The following is a 22,621-nucleotide window of genomic DNA, read 5'->3' on the forward strand; positions in this document are numbered from 1 at the left end:
TAACAACTCGCATTCTTCAGTGGCCGTATAATCCTCTCTATAGGCTGCTGGGAACAGGGGACTGACTGCTTGTTGGGTTTGGGCTGGTTGTTGTTTTTTTTCTTCGTGGCATGAAGGTATTTGCGTGAAGGGTCTCTGAAACTGCTTGTTGGATACAGCTGAGAACTTGATAAAAGTGTTTAAATACCGAATTTCATCAGTCATTTTAAAACAAATGCTCCTGTTCCCTGAGGTTTGGGGAGGTAACTTTGTAAGGTGGTCCCTGTGCAGTTAGTGCCCTGCTTCAGGGAAGGGATACCTGTGCTGGGTGTGTTGGAAGGTTTTGAAATATCCGCTGTAAAGATTTTAAATTCTTTTCCGCTCTCCTTTTTTTTTTTTTTTTTTCTTTTTCAAACCAGATTTCTTTCATGTATTCCTCCCTGCCTCCCATTTCAGAATCTGTTTTCAGGTTTGTTGGAGGTTGCTTGTGCTTCTCAGAAAGAGACAGAGGCTACTTGTAAAAGCAGGCTCTATTTAACTCCTTAGATAAATAGTTGTTGCTTGCGTAAGGCATCGCACTTGGATTGGGTTTTAGTCCCAAATGAGATGAATCCAGCCTGGCCGAAGGAGCTGCTTCCCTCAAAAGTCTGGGTGTCGAGGAGTGCCCTTAACCTTGCTTGCTTTCAGAAGCTTGGAGCAGTCTTGGGGCTGTAAGTGGCTGTGTGCTTGTGTCTGGTGGGTGAACAGGAGGGTTTGGGTTCTGGGGGCTTGTTCACGGCTTTGGGAAGTTACTTGGATGTCACTTCTATGCTTTGTTACAGGCAGTGCTGGCAAATAGGGGAGAAAGGGCAGAAATTAAAAATAAAGAGTTATGTCTCCACGTTCCTTGGTAGGTATGGTCAGATCTCTGAGCAGTCGTTTAAAATGGTAGATTGATAGCTCTCACCCTGAAATTGATGGATTTAGTGCCCAAAAAGCTTGCATTTTTTTGTTTGGCTCATCTTGGAAATAGTGAGGGCTCCTATATTGTTGGAGAAGTTGCTCCCAGTTACTTTTGACTGTAAGGTCATATGTGAAATCTGTGTCTTCTTGCTTCTCTAGTGCTGACTGCAGAAGTATGGAGGTAGATCAAAAAAAAAAAAACCCAAACCATCAGGTTTGGGGGGGTGTTTGAACAAAAAATTCTTTCTTTTCAGCATAGGAGTGTTTATGTAACTCTAATTCCTTTTGCTTGTGAGGTGGTACTTCCACCACGAGGCCTGGTTTGGCTCAAGAGATTTTTGATGCTTTCCTCTGTTTTGGCAATGTGGAGCGTGGGCTATCTACAGTAAATAAGGTGCTGTGCTCTGCCTACCACGGCTCCTAAGACCTGGTTTGGGGTAGATGTGTGTGATACTGTGCTCAGATGTTGTGGCTTTAATGGCCTAGATTATTGTAGGTAATGGAAGGGCTTTGTGAATACCCGTAGCAACTGCTTGAAATTTTAGTGTGAAAAAGCCAGTTGAGACAAGCAGAGGAAGATTTGACAGCTCGGAATAAGAGTAGGCATCCACATCAAACAAGTGGCTTCGGAGTCCTCGGCAGAGCGAGTGAAAATATGCATCTAACTTGCATAACTCTGCAGTAACTTGCATAATGTGCATTGTGTTCTTGCTATTGGTTTGTCTTTGGCAGAAAATCGTGATGGTCTTCGTAGCAGAGAAGGAGCTTTTCAGGCTTCGTGTTAGCAGGGCTGGGCTGGGGGAGAGGGGAAGGAGGGGACCTGGAGTTGGAGATGAGGAAACTCCAGCGTCATCTTCAAGCAGGAGGTGAATTACCATTTTTTTTTCGGCTTTTTGGGGTGTGTTGTTTTTTTCTTAACGTGGCTGGATTGACGATGAGCTCTGTGGTAAGACTTTCACATCACTCCAGAGCAACTTTTGCAGCAGGAGAACCGCGGGTCTGTCTGTCCTGGGCTCTGGAAGGAGAGCGCTGCTTGCTCCAACTTCTTCCACGACAGGTTTTCCCAGTGCTGGAGGTACGGAGCTTGTGGGAACCCGTTGCTCTGCCTGCCTCCCTGGCATGGCTGCACATCATCACCCAAATTTCTGTCAGGTTTCGGAGGGGTTTTAGCAGAGCCTTTAGGTCCGGTGAGCTGAGAGAGGGAGAGAGCCCGGAGCGGAGATGGGGAGTCCAGATAAAGCTCCTAGCAGCAGGCTGTGCTGAGTCTTTGCTGTATTGGTACAAAATGGCTCACAAATATGTTAAGGCATGATGAATTAAGTCTCTGTTTCATGAAATCCAGAATCAGCTCAGGCTGAATTCTGGAATTTTGTGATAAGGTGAAATACAGCAGTGCTGTGCTGTGTGAGGCAAGGCTGTTCAGTTTAATGAAAAGCTGTTTTTTTTTTTTTTCCTCTGAGTTTAGCATTTGGCTGCAGAAGTAAATTCCAGGGTACTAAGTGGCATGTGGTAGCTTTGGGAATCAGGGTTTTCTTAGGGTTGTTGAGACCTTGTGTTGGTATTTCTCGTGGAAAAAAAATTAATTTATTTTCTTGTTGTTCAGCTGGAGAGAGGCAGTTCCAGAGTAATTGAGCAGCTGCTAAATAATGCATGTGTATACCTTCAAGGTTTTGATTTTTTTCCCAAGATTGTTTCTAAGCTTTTAATCAGATGTGAGACCAGCATTTATCTTGATTTATTTTTTAAAATGTATTTATGTTTTAAAAGGAATTCAATGTGCAGTATAGGCTTTTGCCAGATTTCTCCTGTGTGAGGGAGCGAGGCTGGCAAGAAACAGTTCTCTGGTCCTATTTAGAAACAGTTATGTTTCTAAATACTGTGCTTTACAAGTAAAAATGCTCAAGCATTTTTTTGCTAGTCTAGGTGTATTAAAAAATAGCCTTTGAGATGAGTGAAGCTGTGGCAACTTGTTAAGGGAGATCTTTTAAACACTAAGAAGGATTTGTTAAGGTTTATTTTTTAAGAAATAGCAAAAATTTTTGAAGGTGGAAAAAACCAGGTCTTGGTATGTGAATTATTCCTTAATATGTTGCCACATGGTGGTGCACTGGATTTAGTTGTCTGTCAAGATGAAAGCTGAGCATGGAAGGTTTGCTACAATCATATTTTATTGTTGTTGTTATTGTAATGTTCTCAAATGCCTGTGGTGTTGGTGCTGCTGGAGGATTTTGGTCCCTATTTGTGTTGTTAAATTAGTTCTGGGAAATAGGAACTTAGGTTCTGCCAACTGGAGGTGATGTGTAGGTGCCTGGAAATACTTTGAACACTAAATTAGTGGGGAATTCAATTCTCTGTTAGTTGTTTAAGTAACAGAAATAGTAGTTCTTTGCAGAAATATTTTATGTTGTGGTCATCTGTCACTTCTGGAAATTGGGAACATTAACAAACTTGAAGCTGAAATGGAGAGCTAAGTATGTGAAAAGGGGTTTGTTTTATCAGGGGTAAAAGTGAGCAACTAAGAAAAATATAAAGTACAAAGAACAGCTGAAAGTCTGGATCTCTATAAATCGGTACAGATAAAATCAATAATTTATTTTAAAATTTGTATTAATTCATATTACAGACCTCTAATGTAAAATCTGTATGGTTCAATGTATAGAAAGCTGAGCAGTGCTGACAGAGCTGCTCCCTGTTGAGAGTGTGGTCATGGATGGACAGCAGGCATTCAGTCCAAAGAAATGAATTTTCCTTTTTTTACCTGCCTGCGTTAATTTGATCCTCATAAATGATGCAAATTCTTGGCTGTTTCCAAAAGCCAGGTTCAATAGTAGTAAAAAAATAGTCCAGTCCTTCAGGCTGTGGTGTTTTGTTTTCTGTCTTCAGCTGCATCTTTCCTGACTTCTCTAAAATTTTCCTGTCTGCTGAGTGTCTATTTTCAGTTATTTAAAGTAACAGAATGTTTCAGTGTGCCTACAGATGTGAATTGTCTTCTGCAATAAATTATATGAAAAAGGTTCACAATGGAACCTGAACCATTAGAGTTTTTTTAAAATCACAGTGTGAGTGAGTCTCTGGGGATGTTTTCACAAACTTTTTTGCCTTCTTTCGAATTGAGTTGGAAAAAAACAGCAATGAAAGCAATACTCATTATAATTTTAAATAAGGAGTTCTGAAGATCTCAAGTTAAAAGCCAAAATAAGTGTCTTTAATTGTGTCTTCAATAAAAAACCATTTTGAATATAGCAGAAAATATTTTGGATGTACTTTTTTGCCATTACATCACTAGGATTCAGAGTACTCAAACACTTGAACATATGTTAATGATCCTGAGACATTGTCTCAACAGATTTTTATAATATTGACTTCAGAATTCTAACACTAAAGTAGCATTTAAAGGGGAGGAAAAAAATAAATATGTGGAAACCACTCCAGCAGTCCACTGGAATGTGAATTGCTCACAGAGGGTAAAATTTTAAATCATTAACTAATGACATAGTTGTTATATGAAACCAGAGTAGCCATACAGTAGGTTTTATGTTCAGGGAGACTGTAGTAACCTGTAGTAACCCAAGATTTGATTTAGGGTCGCAGTTAACAGGCAGGAGTGCGCTGGCAGATGGGAATGATAATTTCCCTGAATATCAAATATTCAGTCAGTCCATAACCTGCAGTGTGGTCATTTCTTCACAGTGCCTGTTGTCACCTGAAATTCATACTGGTTTCAATGTGGTGATTTAACTGAACTGTTCAGAAGTTTAGCGTGCCTTTAAAAAAAAAAAGAGAAACCCAACAAAGTTGACCTACATTTTGTTAATTCAAAATTCAGAAATGCAAATAGCATTTTCTGACATAATCAGTAAAATGCGGTGTGATCGATGCCACGCTTCAGCTTTCAGAGTTTAAGCTGAACATTCCAAATAAGCCTCTGGATAACGGGTCCATTTGTGTTTCTTTTAAAGGGATAAAAGCTGAAATGCTGAGAAGGCAAAAGGCCAAGAGAAATGAAACTCCCTGACTTGGTCATTGTTGTGAAGGACGTTCCTGCTGCCCTCAGAGATAGGTTTGACCGTGGGAAGCTTGTTTGCCCACCATGGAATGCCTAATTTATGAGCTTGACTGTCCTGTAAAAGTTGCCATTCCGATGTGAAAATGGTTGCAAGTTAGAGCTATCCCACAATTTCATGTATATGTCAAATCCTAGCTCTTCCCTCTGTAAACAAGTGCACTTTTGATACCTTTTGAATTTTGAGTTGTTGGCGATGACCACCATGGTTGGGGCTCAGTATTACATTTTCAATTAAAAATGCAGTTTCAGGCAATCCTGGATATGGAAATGATAATTTAGGGTTTGAATTTGTCCATTATCATGTCCAGCCAAGAGAGAATTAGACAATTTGAAGTTTTTCTGTCAACAAGAGCTAACATTTTCTTTAAAACAAAACAAAAAAAAAAGTAGGAAAAGCAAAGACAGGTCTAATTATCTACATTCTTGTTTAGGTTTTGCCCACTGAGTGAATCAGTAAGGGAAAATGTGGCTCATCCCTCTTTCTCCTCCCTGCGTGGGGGATATATCTTGCTGGGAGGGCAGAGGAATGTGGATGTATGTAGGACCAGGAAGGAGCAGAGAGGTGCCAGAGTGCTCCAGCCTGTTTGGGGGATGGAGCAGGCTATGAAATCCTGCCTTTGGAGGCTGTGGAGCCCAGGCAGAGGCTGGTGGTGGGACAGGGAATAGTTTTGGTGTTTGGGATGGGCTGCCAGCCTGCCCTGAGCACTCCTGGGCAGTGGGTGCTCCCTGATGAAGTCTGAGGGTCTCATTTGGGTGGTTTTGTGTGTCCCCTTATCCCAGCTCAGAATTATTTCCAGAAAGGGATGGAATCTTCAAGCTGAAATGAGAGAAGGGCTGATACAACTCCAACGGGCCAAGCCTGTTTAGATGTTTATAAAGATCACATCTGGATTGCTGGTGAGGATTGTAAACCATCCTGTGCCTCTCAGCAGTGGAAACCTGGCTGGAAAAATCCCTCGGAAACATTCAGCAACATCTCCTAGGTCTCCATGAGTTAGTTCTAGTGGATGTTCCTGATCTAAGCTCTATTTCCAGTGCTCAGCTCAGACATCTCACTGGGTTTAAATTATTTGCTGAACTCCCAGAGCTGCAGGCAGGCACAGAGGAAAGAAGCCTTTTGTGCTTTAATGTCATCACAGGCACTTTCAAGAGTTTCACGTTGGAAATGTTCATCTTCTGTAAATTCTGCTGGAGTTAAAGGGGAGCTTGCTTTATTTTTACTCGGAGAGGTTGAGGCATAAAACGGACATGGATGGGATGAATATGGAAAGCATAAGTAACTTCTAAATAGATCTGAGGGAAAATATGTTCCATGTGCTCTGCTGTGGTATAATTTTGGCCTTTTTTTTTTTTTTTTTTTTTTTGTATTTCTGGAATGTTTGCTGTAAGACAAGAAAAAAATCTAAGAGTCTTGTACAGTTCGGTCCTTTCAGTGCCAGCTGCTACTGTGTAACAAAGATACAAGCAGTAAAAATACCAACTTTAACCAAATGAGCAGAGAAAGTCCTGTTCTAAAGCTTGTAGGCTTTATTCAGCCTGTTATCAAAATGATCACTTGCAAAGTGCCACTTATTGTTTTCTTTGTACAAGATAATAAAGTATGATTTGTAAAAAGAAGAACCCAATTATTAGAAGTGATTGGCTGCACTAGAAGTGAGAATTCTATTCTCTAGAAAATTTATGGCGAGTTAAAGCTGAATAAATACATGATAGACTTGGATTCTAAAGATGTCGGGGGTAGAAATGAGATTTTTTTTTCTTTATTTATGTTTTCAAGAAACTCTTAGTCTCTTCTGAATGTTTATTAATATATTTAAAGCCTGGCAGATGGGAAAATAAGACTCTGCAGGACCTATTTTGTACAGAGGAGCAGCCCCAAATAATGGATTCCGGATCTGTCAAAATCTAATGCATATGTAACTTTTTAAAATGTTTCTAAAATATCAGAACAGGTTCGTAGGAGGCAAATATTTCATGAACCTCAGCCTGCAGTTACAGTTTGCATATTGTTGATATTGTTTAAAGTCAAGTCCTCTCTGCTGGGTAGCTGGCCAGTTGTTTGCTGCCACTGTTGCAAACCTTATTTTCCTGGTAGCAAGCGAAGTATTGATTTTTATTCGCTGCCATGCTCTCCCCCACCCCCGCAGCTCTCTGCTTCCTGACTTGTCCTCCAGGATTCCCAGCGGAATTGGCAGTAGAAAGAATCTTGCTGTTTCCTGGCCTGCTGTAATCAGCAGTAAAATTTGAAACTTTCTTGTTTATTTGATGATTTGCAAAGCTTGGCTGTGTGGGACTCCTCCCCTGGCCTCTGGGAGCCAGAGGGAGGGATGTGCTTCCAGCTCTTGGGGATGAATTCCTGCCTTTGGGTACACTTTGGGGTAGATAAATCAGATAAATCACCATAAAGAAATTGTGCCACAAAGGTGCCGTTACAGTGGACACATGTAGAAGAATTCAAGTCTATTTTTTTGAAGCAATGATAGTAAAGAATTTTTTTTAAACAGATACAAATTTTAGACAAAGTCATTCTGAGCATGAATTTAACAATTGGCAGACAGTGCTGCTTTATTTCTGTCCACAAAAGCTGTCTTGTATTTTCATGCCTGAATATTTACATACTTGCATTCGTTACCCATGAGTGCACGTACATGTGGTTACCAGGGATCTGATTGCAGGAAAGCTTTCCCAGAAATGCTTTGGGTTGGAAGGAGCCTTAAAACCCATCCAGTTCCACCCCCTGCCATGAGCAAGGACATCTTTCACCATCCCAGGTTGCACCAAGCCCCATCCAGTCTGGCCTTGGGCACTTCCCGGGATCCAGGGGCAGCCACAGCTTCTCTGGGCACCCTGTGCCAGGGCCTCACCACCTTCCCAGGGAAGAATTTCTTTCTAATATTCCATCTAACCCTGCCCTCTGGCAGTTTTAAGCCATTCCCCCTTATCCTGTCATTCCAGTCCCAAATCCCTCTCCAGCTCTCTTGGAGCACTTCAGGCACTGGAAGGGGCTCAAAGGTTTTCCAGAGCCTTCTCTTCTCCAGGTGAACACCCCCAAGCCTCTGTTTGTCTCCATCCCAGAGGTTCTCCAGCTCTCAGAGCTTTTTTTGTGGCCTGCTGGTGTTTCTGCAGCAGTTCCACCTCGGTAAAGCTCAGAATGGTGGGTGGGTGTAGATTTTGAAGTTGGTTCGCCATGTGAGATTTGCCAGTTTTTCCTAGTGATAGTCAGATAGAGGCATTCTGCAGAGGAGAGGTCAATAGTGACACGTTCCTAGAAGCTATTTAATCATTTATATACTTGTTTCAGCCAAGCACAGAGAAAGGTCTAACATTTACCACCTGGAGAGAAGGGTACAAATATAAAGTATCTCATTACGCCTTCACAAAACCCTTAAAAATTTTTACGAATGGGCTGATGGGACTTCTTTCAAGTAAAACTGGTTAAAGATACACATTAACAATTTGATGAATGCAGTGTAAAGTGAAGGATTTCAGGGAAAACACTTCAAGTATGTATTTCACAGGGATTTTTGGAATTAATCTTTGACCTTTTGGGGTTTTTAAAAATTCTCTCCCTTGCCTTGTTTTGCTTTCTTGCCTTTTTATCTTCTCATCAGAAGATCTGGACTGCAGCAGCTGCCTCTGTGCTCTGATGCTGTTGAAGCTCCAGGGGCTGAGGTGTTTGGTGGCTGTGTCCAGGGATAATTCTGGTGTGTCAGTGCTGGGTTAATGGTTGGACTCTGTCTCAGAGATCTTTTCCAAGCTTTGTGATTCTGTGAGAAGTTGTAGTGGATGTTTGGGGCTGAGGTGGTGCAGTGAGGAGGAACCCTGGACAATCCTGTAGGAACAGATTGTGTCCTGGGAAGTTGGCCAGGGTGGTGTAGGAGCTGTCTTATAAGGAGAGATGTTCTGTGTGTTGAAATTTAGGAAGATAAAGGTCTTTTATCACCTCCAGTGGATGTTGGGCTGTATTTAAAGGGGAGGAGATGCATAAAAAATAACCGGAATAGTAGAGTAAGTACTCCAGGGCTCTTCTCAGGGTACAGCATGGCTTCAGAGTGAAAGGCAGAATGTCCCATTTGGGTTAAAGGAAATATTTGCTCATGCCTCATACAGGTGACCTGCATAACCTGTGAAGAAATGGATTCCAAAACTGTTTATCTGGGAGTTCCTAAAAAGGATTAACTGGCAGCAATTTGCATTTGTTATAACTGATGCAACTTTTAAAGGTACTGAAAACCAGTTTTATAAAGGTACTGATTGTGTTTCAGCATATGAATTGTGTGTCATCAGTCATAGAATGGTTTGGATTGTAAAGGACATTGAACATCATCCAGTTCCACCCCCTGCCATGGGCAGGGACACCTCCCACTAGACCAGCTTGCTCCAAGCCCCATCCAGCCTGGCCTTGAACATTTCCAGGGATGGGGCATTAGAGGCAGGAAGGGTAAAACTTCATTACAAAGTGACCAACTGAACACATCAAGTGTTTGTGCTTGTATTTATCCTGAGCTCACCTATAGTGTTCCTGTGCTGGGTTATGGGTGCTGGAAGATGATTACCTTTGCCAAGTCATTTGTTGGCCAGCTGCCAGTTCTTACTACTTTTTATGATGTGAAGCTGATTTTGTTGAGAATCCACAAGTTGAAAATGATTTTGAGAGTTTTAGAAGTGGAGAAGGGGGGGGGGGAAGGTTACGTTAGTTGGGGAATTAAGAAAAGAAAAGGAAAAGAATACTGAATGCAATCTGCAGAGCAATTCATTTGCTAATTACACATTGACATAAATTGGAAAGTCCCAGAAGGAGGGGGTTTACAGCATAACTGGAAAACAATTTGCATCTGTGTAGAGGTCTGTGCTTATCCACAAAGGAATGAGATTTTAACTGGATTTGTTTAATCGGGTTTATCATGAGTGCATAGTTATGGGCTTCCTTTTTCCTCACATTGCAGAGTCTCCTGTCTTTCTGGAAGATTCCCTCTTGTGTTGAGATTAAATATGTCAAAGAAGGATGTATGGTGAAGTTTAATGGAGATTGAAAGTGAAACCTAAGAAAAACCAGGAAGTGTCCTTCTGAATTTTAGAGTGGATTGAATACATGAATGTTTCTGGCTCCAGATTACCATGATAAAACTGACAGCTTAATGCAAACTTGGCCCTGAAATTCAAATGCCTTTCTTTCCCCTGCCCTCTAAGAAATCTGAAACACTCCAGCAAATTCTTGCTGTCTCTACTAGGAAAGTTGCTAATAATTAATTGTACACACTAATTACATGCTAATTAGTATTGCTACAAAGAGTATTCAGTGTTACTCCTATGATAATTTGGGGGTTTTTTCCCTATAAATCTTTCATATTTGTTGATGCTCAACATGTTACCCTACAATTGCCTCCACTTTCCCTTTGCTAAACATGTCATGATGAAGAAAAGACAAAAATTTGAACAAAACTAGAAATCAAACTTGACAGTTTTGAAATAGGAATCTGTTCAGATCCCATGCCTGTATTTACTTGTGCTGCTGCACATCATTATAAATTACCTGTTTAGCATCGTTCTGGCAGGCAGGGGAGCTCTGTGAGCAGAATGTTTTTAAAAATGTCACTTGTGGCAGTGATGGATTCTTTTCAGTACCTTTAAATCAATCAGTTGTTTGTCCTACACTTAAGAGCTAAATACTGTTACTATCTCATGATACAAAACTGTAATAATATTAAAAGGAGAAAAATGAGCTTTCAGAGCAAACCTGGCCCAGATGCAGGGAACAACCTCAGCAGATTCCTAAGGACCAGGTGTCCCTGGATCCCTCAGCCAGGTGCCATTTCCATGGGATGCAGAGTAGCATTTAGTAACTAAAAAGAAGAGATCAGAAGGAGGTTTTGCTTTATAATTTTTCTAAGTGTCCTTTCAGGAAAAGTCCTAAATAGAATGCAACTCTGCCATTTCATTTTGTGTAATATGCTGGATTAAGCCCTGAAGTACAAAACTTTTTGTTGACCATGTGCAGTTGTGGTTCTGTTCCAACACAGTTTCCACAGTGGTGAATTTCTGATGCCTCCAGATGGTTCTGGTTCTTTCTCTCGTCAGCCAAAATTCTTTCACCAAACTCTCCTCAAATAACACCTGCAATCTTCTTAAATTGTAAATCTAAAAATACTGATTACGGCTTTGCAACATAAAAAATAATTACCTGTGCTCCTAAATCCAAGAAAGCAAAAAAACCAACACAAACCCCACCCAAGAATAAAATCAAGCAAACAAGAACAAAGCACAGAAAGAATTCCTAGTAATATTAGCAGGGATATGAGCTGTGAGCATGAAACTACTCCTGGAAGTGTGGAAGGTGACCTTGTGGTGGTGACCAGGAGGACACAGCAGTGCAATTTTTAGCAAGGTGACCTGGCACTCAGGCTAAACAAACCACTCTCCAGCCCCTTGAGAAAGGGGGATGCTGGTGTACAGGGGTCTGCATTTGTCTGAGTAATGTTTGTACTAAAACACAGAAGTAACTCTGGTTTTATTTTGGAAATGCTTTCAATGGGCACTAAAAGACAGATGAGAGTTAAAATAAGTCTGGGCTGACTCATTGCAGAATGTGCTGAGATAATCCTGAATTCCTGTTAAGGTTAATATCTGTTTAGTTCAGGCTTTGTTTACCCTTGTGCTGTGGATAGGGGGTGTTGGAATTCCCTTGAAATAATTTTAGAAATTCACAGTAAAAGTTCATTATTTTTTCAGCAAACAATACACATAGTAATTAACAAAAAAAAATTTTTTTTTTCTATTGTTGATGGTGAAAGGCTGAAGTGAAATGTTTCTACTGGCCACTTAAAATACCAGGTGGAGTCAGATGGGAAAACAAAACTTTATGGTGCTGTTTTTAAACTGTTTTCCAGTAATTGTCCGCCCAATATATGCTGCTCTTCAAAAAAAAAAAGTACCGCATTTTTTGTTATGAAGATGATTTCTGAAGTCCCACTGTAGGTGGTCCTTGTATGAAAGCCATCAGTAATAAATGGCTTTATCGTCTCTTCTGCTAATAAGGTCAGTAAAGGTTTCTCTTTTGGATAATAATAACAAGTTTCAAAGGCATAAGAATCCTGAGTGGAAAACACATTCAGAGTGATCAGGTGATTGGCAGCTGCTGCTGCTAGGAAGTGTTGTACAGGAATAAACTCCTTTTCTTGCTTTAATTAGGACCATATGTGTACAGCAACTGGGATGGTCTGGGAAGCTGCATCCTGTGTTTTCAAATAGCTGATAAAATGTTGCAGTTGTGGAAATCACTACCAAGTCCAGTGAGCAGATGTCTTTGAAAACTCTTGTGGTTTTGTTTTCTATTTTTTCATTCAAAGCAGTCAAACATTGATTGAGGTTTGATGGTATTGTGCTGTTACAAAATAGATACAGAATATTTTCCTCAGGTAATAAAGTAACTGTTTGGGCCCAGTATCCAAAAATACGTTTTAAAAACACACCAAATTCCAAGTTTACTAAGCAAATAAAACACCTGTAAATTGTTGTTTTCTTTGCAAAGTCTGCACGGATTAATTTCTCTGTATTCAGTTGTGTTGCGTGGTAAATAATAGCAAAAAATAACAAGAAATGATCAAGAGAAATTAATATGAACATATTAAATTCTTGATTTGTGTTCTAGTGAAAGACTATCAAGTATTTGTTAGAGAAGTCACTTTTGAATTCTAGAAACAAAACCTGTCAGCTGAAGGGAGGGCTTGGATGCTGGACCTAAAGATACTTTGGCAATGTTTGGGTAAAAGTGACCACTAACACCCTTCCCTCTGGAAAACATCTCATCTATTTATAGTACTTCCCAGAGGATAAATGCAGCCCTTGGAACACTCACAGGAAATAATAGCAATGTGCCTCTAGACCATGAGCTGCCTTTCGGTCCAAGTGGCCAAATATGCCACTTTTCTTGATTGCTGGAGTGACCACATCTCATTATTCCTGCCCTGTGTGGAGCCAGGAGGTGCCAGGAGATGTCCCAGGGCACTCCCCGCCCATCACGAACTCCCCTTTCTGCTGGGGAGAGTTTTTTGTTGGTCTGGTTTGGGTTTTTTTCTGTGTTTATTCACAAACACCACTGTGTTTTCACCATCCGTTTCAGCCTTTTTCAGGAGAAGCTGAGCCAGGTGTTCTGTTGTCCCACAGCTGTAGATGTGTGACTGAAAGAGGCAGTGTCCTGCTCATCTCTGATCATCCTAATTTGGCAATAGTTGTCTTCCAGACAAGGCTTTCTGCCATCATTGGTGTTTTCAGTTCAGTCATTTGGCTTGCTTGGAGGGGTCCTAAATACTGCAGTACTTAAAAAATTTGTTAGGACTTTTTCAGTCAAGTATTCAAACTGTTGCTGGAACCGTTTCCATATCTGAAAAAAGGAAATATTGCTGTGCCTGTTCCTTACCAGGTGCTGAGGAACAGGAGAATTTTCCTTTTTTTGGTTGATAAAGTTTGAGGTGAGGGCATCTTTTCATTTTGTTCCATGTGTTTAAATAGTTTCTGGTTTTGGTGGGGCTTTTTTGATAAAGTAATACTTGGTAATAAAAATTTTAAGTGTGGCTTTGTTCTTTGTGCATATAAATAAAGTGGGTTTGTCTTAAAAGTTGGTGGAGGAAACTCAGGTGCTGTAGGATGCAGCTGATCCCAGCTGTGTGCTTTAGGATGACATGAATCTTGGGGACCCCATTAACAGTGAAGAAGCCTGTACAGGTTTTCACTGACTTCTGTGCAGAGATAAGTTAAATGGAGTTCAAAATCCTAATTTGACAGCTTTGCCACCAGCTTTGTCACCCTGTGTGTCAGCACCGGGCTTTGGCTCCGTGGCAGTGTAACTAGGGATAGGGACCTGCAGAGTGCCACCATTTAGCTCCTCTTCACAGGAGAAGGAGAAAGAAGAGGGGAGAACTTGGCAGAAGAAACTCAGTGGTTGGTGGTGGCGTTCTGCTCCTCTAAGTTTAGCAGCCTTGGGGGTGGTTATTAAAATGAACTTTCAGATTTTGAAACCCCGTGTTGGGAGCAGCGTTAGGTAACGCGAGGCTTCAGCATGCTGGAAGCCCATCAGTGCTGCCAAACCCCCAACACCTGGGTGAATTTACAGTAATTCAGTAAAAATGGAAGAGGTTTAAAAGCTCTCCCCGTTGCAAGCAGGAATTGCGTGGTTTGCTCACAGCTCGAGGCAGAGTATTTAAATTGTGGTTTGTGGAAGTTTCATGTCACAGCGAAGTCCTGTCGCTCTACTCCATAAAAGCAAACCTGAGCCCAGCATCAGCAGGGGCTCGTTGTTTTGCCACTGTAGAGAAACTTCTTGTGTCTGTTACACAGCCAGGAGAACAATATAGAGGCTTATGGAAAGGCTGCATTATTCCAGGGGCCTTTTGGATGGTTTTCACTGTTTCTATAGGATGGTAGCAAATCGCCCATTGCAAAAAGCTGCAAGTGAATTAGATAAAATATCACCTCTCCTAATCCTTTGTCTGATGGATTTTGTCAGCTGCCTTCCTGAGTGAGTAGCACCAACTTTTTTTATGTTTTTCATTGCACATTGCCATGAAATCTTGTCTTAATTGCCTGTTTCTGAATTAAATTATTTTTGCAAGATCGGGATGCTTTGCATGATTATTCAGGAAAAGTGTTAGAAATTCTTCATTTCCTGCTTTTTTGAAGGAAGAGCATTTCCTGCTCTTTTTCCCATGCATCTAAGGGAAATCAATACTCAGGTCTGAAAAGGGAGGGGGATTCATCTGAGATTATGACTCAACACTGGCTGTGGAGGGAAATGGGATGCTGTTGTGAAGTGAGGGAGGAGATCACATGAACACTGGATTCTGACTGGATTTATTTTCCTTAAATCTTGGTAGTCCAGGGAACTGCTAATGGAAAAAAAAAGTCCAAAGCCTGCATCCCACTAGAAGAATTCTATACTGTCCTATTCCATGCTGTATTTCTCTTTCAATGTATTTAGGAAGCTTAAATTTGCTGCACTCACAGTAAAATGAAATTTTCATAGCTGGTCAGAACTAAGACTTTATATTATTTTTAATGAATTTCATTGGATTTTCAGTTATTTTGGTCTTCAAGGTGCTCTTGTCAGTGGAGAGAAAGATGCAGCAATGGGGAATCCTTGGCAGAGCTGTTCCATGGCTTCTGTCTCCTTGATATCCACCCTTCTCCTCTTGTGAACTTAGGGCTGTGATATTTTGGAGTCTTGTCTCATCCTGCAGGTATTTGTGCCTTGGCCCCTGTACAGCACTTTGTGTGAGCTTAGCTCTGGTTCAAGGGGAGGCATTAACCCAGGTATTTGTGCTTTGGGTTGGGAGGGGGTTGAATTTACAGCCAACTTTAAACTCCTGCCCTGAAATTCTCCCTTAGGACCTGATTAAATCATCCTGCAGACTCAGCTGTGAACTCCGTGGTGTGATTTTAGTGGGGCTGGTGTGTGGCACTAAGGATAAATTTGGCTCACTGCTGGAGCTTGGCAGGGTGAGATTCATGATCAAAGTTTGCAATTTAGGAAATATTTACGGGGCATTTAGCAGATAGTGAAACTCTAACACTATTCACCCTTTTTCTGTGATCAGTGATCAGCAAGGTGGTATTTTATTTCCACTGGCAGACTGTGAGATTGCTTGCTCTACCTTTACTGTTCATGTCCCAGGAAGTAATTTAAGGGAATGAAGATGCCTGAAAAGTTGGGATCTAGAAAAAGAAGATAAGCCACTATTTCTACAGTAAATAGAAAACTGAGAAAATGGAGAGCAACTTAGAGGAAACTGGAGGAAAGATGGAGGAAAGCTTTTAAGGAATTCAGTGTGATGTAAATGTCAGTTTAAAAAAAAAGTCCCCTTTCAGGTGTCACACAAGCCCTTTTAAGGTTTTCTTCCTTGGCAGTATAGGTTTTCAAGATAAAAATACTAAGCTTTAATTTTCTGCTGCAGAAAAGAATTTAAAAGAAAAGGCTTATTGTTCATACTAGACTGGCAGACTAATGTTAGAGAGGGATTTTTTTTTAAAAGCAGTGGGGTTTTTAACCCATTAATGTTATTTCAGCCATTGTAAATACTTGTGTATAATTCTTTTGAGTAGCTGAGGGTTAGTTTGTGCTCCTGTATGCACATGGAACAGCTGCAGGTAAATACCTGTAGCCTGCCTTTGGGTTAGTTACTGTGAGAGGAGGTTCCAGACTCATGGCACTGTCCAGGAATTCAGGTTGGAAGGGACTTCTGGAGGTCCTCATTCAAAGCAGGGCTGAGGATGCTCTGAGCATTCTCCTGTCAAATCTGGAGCATCTCCAAGGATGGTGATTTCACAGCCTGTCTGGAACCCTATTTTACTGTTTGACCACAGTAATTACCAGTATTTAGGGGAAATTTATCCTGCTGCAACTAGGATCTGTTTCCTCTTGTACTGCTCCTGTGTCTGTAGCTCCACCAATCTCAGTCCATGTTCTTCATAACCTCCTCAGAATCTGCATCTGCTTAAAATGTTAATCTAGATGTGCAAAGGACTAACAAAATGCTTCTTTGTCCAGTGTTTCCCTCTTACTCAGGCAGTTCTGTGTCCACTTAAATATAATTCATCTGCAAAGATCCTTCTCTTCCACAATGTTTGTGGTGATTTTCAGTTTAAAGCCAGTGCTTCATTCTGTCCTCACACTTGCCTTGGCTGTATTTATTTCCTGAGGATACTGTGGCTATAGGTTCTTCCTTAAAAAATAATAACATTTTTGTTTTGCTCTCATCTAAGCCATTTTCTGGTATAGTATAATTATCTGTTGGAAGTAGCTGCCCTCTTGTGCATGCACAGCTTTTCAGGTTTTCTAGAGTAAATAAAAATCCCACTTTCAGCTAAGTCATACTATGTGTCAAAACCCCCTCAGAATTGTTAAGTTCCTTCATTTGAAAGGGATATTCCTCTTTTCCAGGCCTCTTTTGATAAAGATATAAGATGCTGGTTCTTGAGATGCTCTACCCAAATTACTGAGTGTTTCAGAAAAATAAAAACTGTTCAGCCATCAACTTTATTTGCCCAGTGACATACCCAGAAAAATGAATAGTGTATATTCATCCTCCTTCTTGAATTCAGCTGAAGTTTGGATTCAAAATTTAGATGAGATTCTTTACCTCTGAAATTCTACATTCTCTGCTTTAAAATTCAGCAGTTCTTAATATCCTGCAGCAATTTTGCGTAGCACTTTGATACATTTTCAGTAAAGCACACAGAATCTGGGTCTTTATCATTTCAGCAAGTATGAGAATGGCTCTTACATAGTGTAGAGTGAATGTGAGGAGGCTTTGGGCAAAAGTGTTCCTGCTCCACAGAAAACTGGAGTGAGGACTTCAATGGCACGAGGTGATTATGGCCTCCTCCAGAAATGAGAGGATGATCCATAAACAGCTCAGTGAAGAAGCTTAAATGATAGGTTGCTTCTAAATAAATTTATATCTGACAACTTTTTCCATTTTTTTAATGGTGGTGTTTTTTTTTTTTTTTTCCCTAAATGTATAACAGTTTAAAATAGAATTGGAGGTTATGCTGTAAGGTGGTATCTGTGGGTGCTTCATGTAGAGGAAGTTGGGTTTTGAGGGAATGGCAGCATAGAAGATCTTGATGCTTTGGGGTTGGGGAGCATTTTCACCCTTTCTCCCCTTCTGTCTGTTCTTATTTGCTGAAGCTGCCAGTCACATCTTCCTTCTGGGGTTACAGAAAATTAACTGTTGAGACTAAGTAGCGAATTTTTTGTGGCATTAGTTCTGAGGGCTCTTTGTATTTCTTTTTTTATTATTATTATTATTTTTCTTCCTTTTTTTTTTTTTTCCTAGCTTTTGTGGGTAGGATAATTTTCCGGCTGCTCTAGGTGCTACTTTTCACCTATAAGACCCTGTGGTCTTTTTTTTACCACAGGACCTACAGAGGTAAAACAACATCATGCTTCATACAGCCTGCTGTTCTCACAGCCTCAATAAGAATTTTAATAATAATAATAATAATTTTTATTAGCATTTTATCAGAATACCATGAACATTATTTTTCAGTGCAAAAGATTCAGAAAAATCAGAGGCTACATGTCCTTGTGGAAAATCTGTACTTCATTTTACAAATCCTTGTGAATCCTGTCTTCAAAGAAAAAATATATATAAAATTCCCTTTGTATCTCCCAATACAATTCTGTCATCTCCTTTTTTTAGCTTCAGCTTTACATTTTGCAGTGCCCTTTGTTTTATTGCTGTAACACCAGCTAGTCCATAAGAAGCCAAGTCCAAACTGCATCATCACGGTGGCAGGTTGCTTATATTCTGTTAATTCTCTCAAATAAAACAATTTGTGTTAATTACTGCTTGGGTTTCTCACATTATTTGGGCAAACAGCTCTGTTACACTCAACAGCACATTTTCTGATTGTTTATTTGTTTGGGGAGAGTATTAGTGTTTCCCTTCAGTGTTTTGCTTTAAGATTAACATATCATTAAGCTGCATAATAACACAGTCTTTATTCTCGTGCAGTGAAATTGCAAGGGAAGGCAGGGCATAGTCTTGCAGTTTAGTCAAGAGAAATGGGGAAAAAAATCCAACAAACAACCAAAAAATCTCTGAAAGTGGATTAGGGGCTCTGTGTAATGGGACAGCAAGGCCCAAACTGAAGCGTCTACAGTAAAACTCATGTTTGTGGAGGTGGATTATTTGTCCATTTTTGCCAAATGTTTCAAAACATGGACTTCTAGTACCAAATGAATCCATGCAGCCAGGTTTTGCATCATTTGGGGAACAGTATTATCTGATTTATCAGCACTATTCAGTATATTTTATAATAGATTGTTCTCTGTGTCTCTGGTATGGATTAATCGAGTTCCCCCTAATAACTGCAGTTTGGGAGATTACCAAACTGAGGTAAAAGGAGTTAATATTTGACAGTGTATTTTTGACATGTTACTGGAAATCATTCTGTGCACTCACTCTGCTCTCATTTTCAGCAAAGCTGCTGCCAATGGGAGCCCCATGATGCAAAAAAACCTGCAGCTAATCCACATGTGTTGTATCCATGGAGTAAAGCACTTCACCTAAATGGACCAGAGACTTGCATGTACAGAAAATCTCTTTTTAATGGGATGCTGCACCTCAAATCCTGTGTTCAGTTTTGGGTCCCTTGATACAAGAAAGACTTTGAGGGGCTGGGGTGTGTCCAGAAAAAGGAATGGAATTGGAATGGGTCTGGAGCAGCTGGGAGGGCTCAGCCTGGGGAAAAGGAGGTTCACGGGGGGACCTTCTTCTCCTCTATGACTACCTGAGAGGAGGATGTAGGAAGGTAGGGATCAAGCTGTTCTCCTAGGGATCAAGTGACAGAATCAAAAGAAATGACCTCAAACTGCACCAGGGAAGGTTGAAATTGGATATTAGGAAAAATTTCTTCACCAAAGGGGTTTTCAGGCATTGGAACAGGCTGCTCAGGGCAGTGGTGGAGTCACCACCCCTGGAGGGATTTAAAAAAGATGTAGATGTGGCCCTTGGGGACAGGCTTTAGTGGTGAGCTTGGCAGTGCTGGGTTAGTGGTTGAACTCGTTGATCTTGGAGGTCTTTTCCAAACTAAATGATTCTGTGCTTCAGCGATTCTGTGATGTGACAACCTGCTGCAGCCTCATCTGTTCCTTCATGAGTTTGGCTCCCTTTACAACCTAAGTTTAAACAGGAGTTGTGTTAGGCAGAAGACAAACCACACAGCCTTTCTTTTATTCTTTATGCTTCATAGGACTTTGCCTTTAAAACATGATTCCACGTGGAACAGATGGTGGTTGTTCCTCTTCTGGCTTTCCATGAGTGGTATATTCTCTTCAGCTCCTTTATTGACTAGTACCAAAAAATGTAGGACACTGGGCTATCTACTAGCAGTGCTCCACTTAAAGTTCAATGAGTAAAAGCTTTTGGCAATCCTGTGCTCTGAAGTGTTTCAGAAAAGCTGCTTCAGAAGTTCCTGAAACATGTGGGGTTCTTTTCTCAGTGTGGAGCCTTGTGGTGCAGTCCTGGTGGTTGTCCATCCTTGTCTGCCACTGGTAGTTGGTGGCTTCTCATTTCCTAAAGGAAATGCTGTGTTTGGAGTGAGATTAATACTTAGTTGTGCACCTCTGTCCACAAAAAACTGGGTTATTAATGTGCACTTACATCTTCTTAAAAGGGGCTATACACACACAGCCCTGTTGCTTAAAAAAGGGATCAGGCTGAAAGTTTCTGAAGTCTGACCTCTTGCCATCACCCTCACTAGTGCCACTAGTTTTCCTTAGGATTCATCCTTTTCTCTCTACTCTTTTTGACTTCATGACCCACTTGTAGAGACAAATGTGCCAAACAGGCTGTGAATTGTTGTGGTTGCTTTAGCTGGGGTCTATAATAAGGCATCTCATGATGGAAAGGTGGTTGCTTCTGTTGAAAACCTGATAGATGAACATGTCACCAGCGACACAGAACACGACAAACGTGCCTCCAGTCATTTCATTCATCACTACAAATGGGATTCTCTTCATCTGCTTGGCATGAAGGTATATGCAGAACAGATTTGAGCATTCCTGTATCAAGTGATAGTGGAGATTGGGTTTGGTGGTAGAAACATTTGTTGTTACAAGAGCCTCTCTTAAGTTTGGGGACCTCCTCTGTCAGCTCTGCTGTGTGGTGACAGTGGTTATTGCTTGAGACATGATGGGGACCCATTCATGTTCCTCTGAGTTGTCATCATTGGCCTGGAACATTCTGTTTCTTCTTTTTTTTTTTTTTTTTGCACTCCTTGAACTCTTCAGGTCTTAGTTTTTAATGTTATAAACAGTTGAACATACAAAGTGATGTTCAGAAGTAGTGTGTTTAAAAAAAAAAATCAGCCTGGGACAACTACAAAATAATTTTTATCTTTTCTTCTAAGGGTTTTTAATACTGATTAAAGCGTTGGTGGCCAGTTTAAGTCCTACCAGTAAGGAAATGCATAGGTGTTGTACAGACCTGTGTGTTTTACCAATGCATCACACTGTCCTCAAAAATTGATTTAAAAACACTACAAAATTGCACAAACGTTTGTTGGTTTTTGTTTTTAATCCTCTCTCACAGGCATTTAAATTAAGAATTAATTTTTAAAAATGCTTAAACAAGCAAAAACAGCATTAAAAAGAACACCCACCAAACAAAAATAGTTGGATTTGGTGTGGTGGAGGGGAGCCTTGGTCCCAGTGACAGCTTCCTTAAAAGCAGCTGGGCAGAGCTGGTCCATGTTGGATCAGAGGGGAAGTGTACCCTGTCAAGAGGTGCTTTTGTGGGGACCTGAGCTGAATTCCAGATCACTTGTGTGCTACTCTGCCTCTCTGGCAATTCTTAAACTCTGAAAAAATATAGCCTAAAATTGTCTTGGTAGGAAAGTCAGATTCATCCCTTAAGAATTAATATGCCCCTCTCAAAATATGACTTTCATATTTCATCTGGACATGAAGATTTGTTACAGCCCTTAGGTTTTAAATATCTGAGCTGTGCACTGGTGAGAAAGGATCAGTGTGAGCCGTGTGCTGTGGCAGATGTGCTTGGTAGAAGCTGTGGTTGTGAAAGGAGGGGATCAGGAAGATGCAGGGTCTGTCACAGGAGGGGCTTTTGGTGTGGACAGTCCTTCAGCTGTGACAGGGACACCTCTTCAGTCACAGCCTCACAGAATGCTTTGGGTTGCAAAGGACCTTGAAGCCCATCCAGTTCCAGCTCTACTGCCATGGCAGGGACACCTCCCAGTGTCCCAGGCTGCTCCAAGCCCTGTCCAGCCTGGCCTTGGACACTTCCAGGGATCCAGGGGCAGCCACAGCTTCTCTGGGAACCTGTGCCAGGGCATCCCCACCCTCCCAGGGAAGAATTCCTTCCCAATATCCCATCTAACCCTGCCCTCTAGCAGTGTAAAGCCATACCCTGTGTCCTGTCCCTCCATCCTTTGTCCCAAGTCCCTCTCCAGCTCTCTGGCAGCCCCTTCAGGCACTGGAAGGGGATCTGAGGTCTCCCTGGAGCCTTCTCTTCTCCAGGTGAGCACTTCCAGCTCTCTCAGCCTGGTTCCATCCCTTGGAGCATCTTTCTGCCTCTTCTGGACTTATTCCAGCAGGTCCTTGCCCTTCTTAAGCTGTGGCTGTTGTTTAAGCCACATAAGGACTTTGGAGATGCTGGAAGAGACTTGTCCATGGTCTGTGTTCAGACTCATGCACGTGCTGAAGGACACCAAGATGTGCTTGGTATGGAGAAGAGCAGTGATGAGGATCCAGGGCACATCAGAGACATCTGCATTTGCTGTTTGAAGGCTGCTGCCCTGTGCTGTGGGACATCATAGCAATGTGCCCTAATTCTGTCCTTGCTCACCTTCAGGATTATGCCCTTGTTGAGTGCTGGGGCACCCAGCAGCCCTGTGAAGGGTCTCTGTGACACGGTAATTAATATTTGAGTTTCATTTTTGGGGCTATCAAGAAAGGAAGATTGAAACGAAATATTAGAAATAACAAAACTGACAAATAAATGGTAGCACCAGAAAGCTGCAGCAGTGGACAAGTTTCATGAAAGCTTGTGTGTCCCAGCAGAAAAGGCTGTAAAATGAGCACTGCTGGTGTCACTACAGCCACATTGCAGTGGAGAG

The 22,621-nt window shown here is 41.2% G+C and overlaps 1 protein-coding gene across 3 annotated transcripts in view; it reads left to right on the forward strand.

Moving 5' to 3' along the window:
- The window catches only part of CTDSPL (CTD small phosphatase like), an 80,393-nt gene that overhangs the window by 445 nt on the left and 57,327 nt on the right, over positions 1-22,621 (forward strand). The window lies entirely within an intron of this gene.

The sequence above is a fragment of the Vidua chalybeata genome, chromosome 1 (genome assembly GCF_026979565.1).
Source record: "Vidua chalybeata isolate OUT-0048 chromosome 1, bVidCha1 merged haplotype, whole genome shotgun sequence".
Taxonomy (NCBI): Eukaryota; Metazoa; Chordata; class Aves; order Passeriformes; family Viduidae; genus Vidua; species Vidua chalybeata.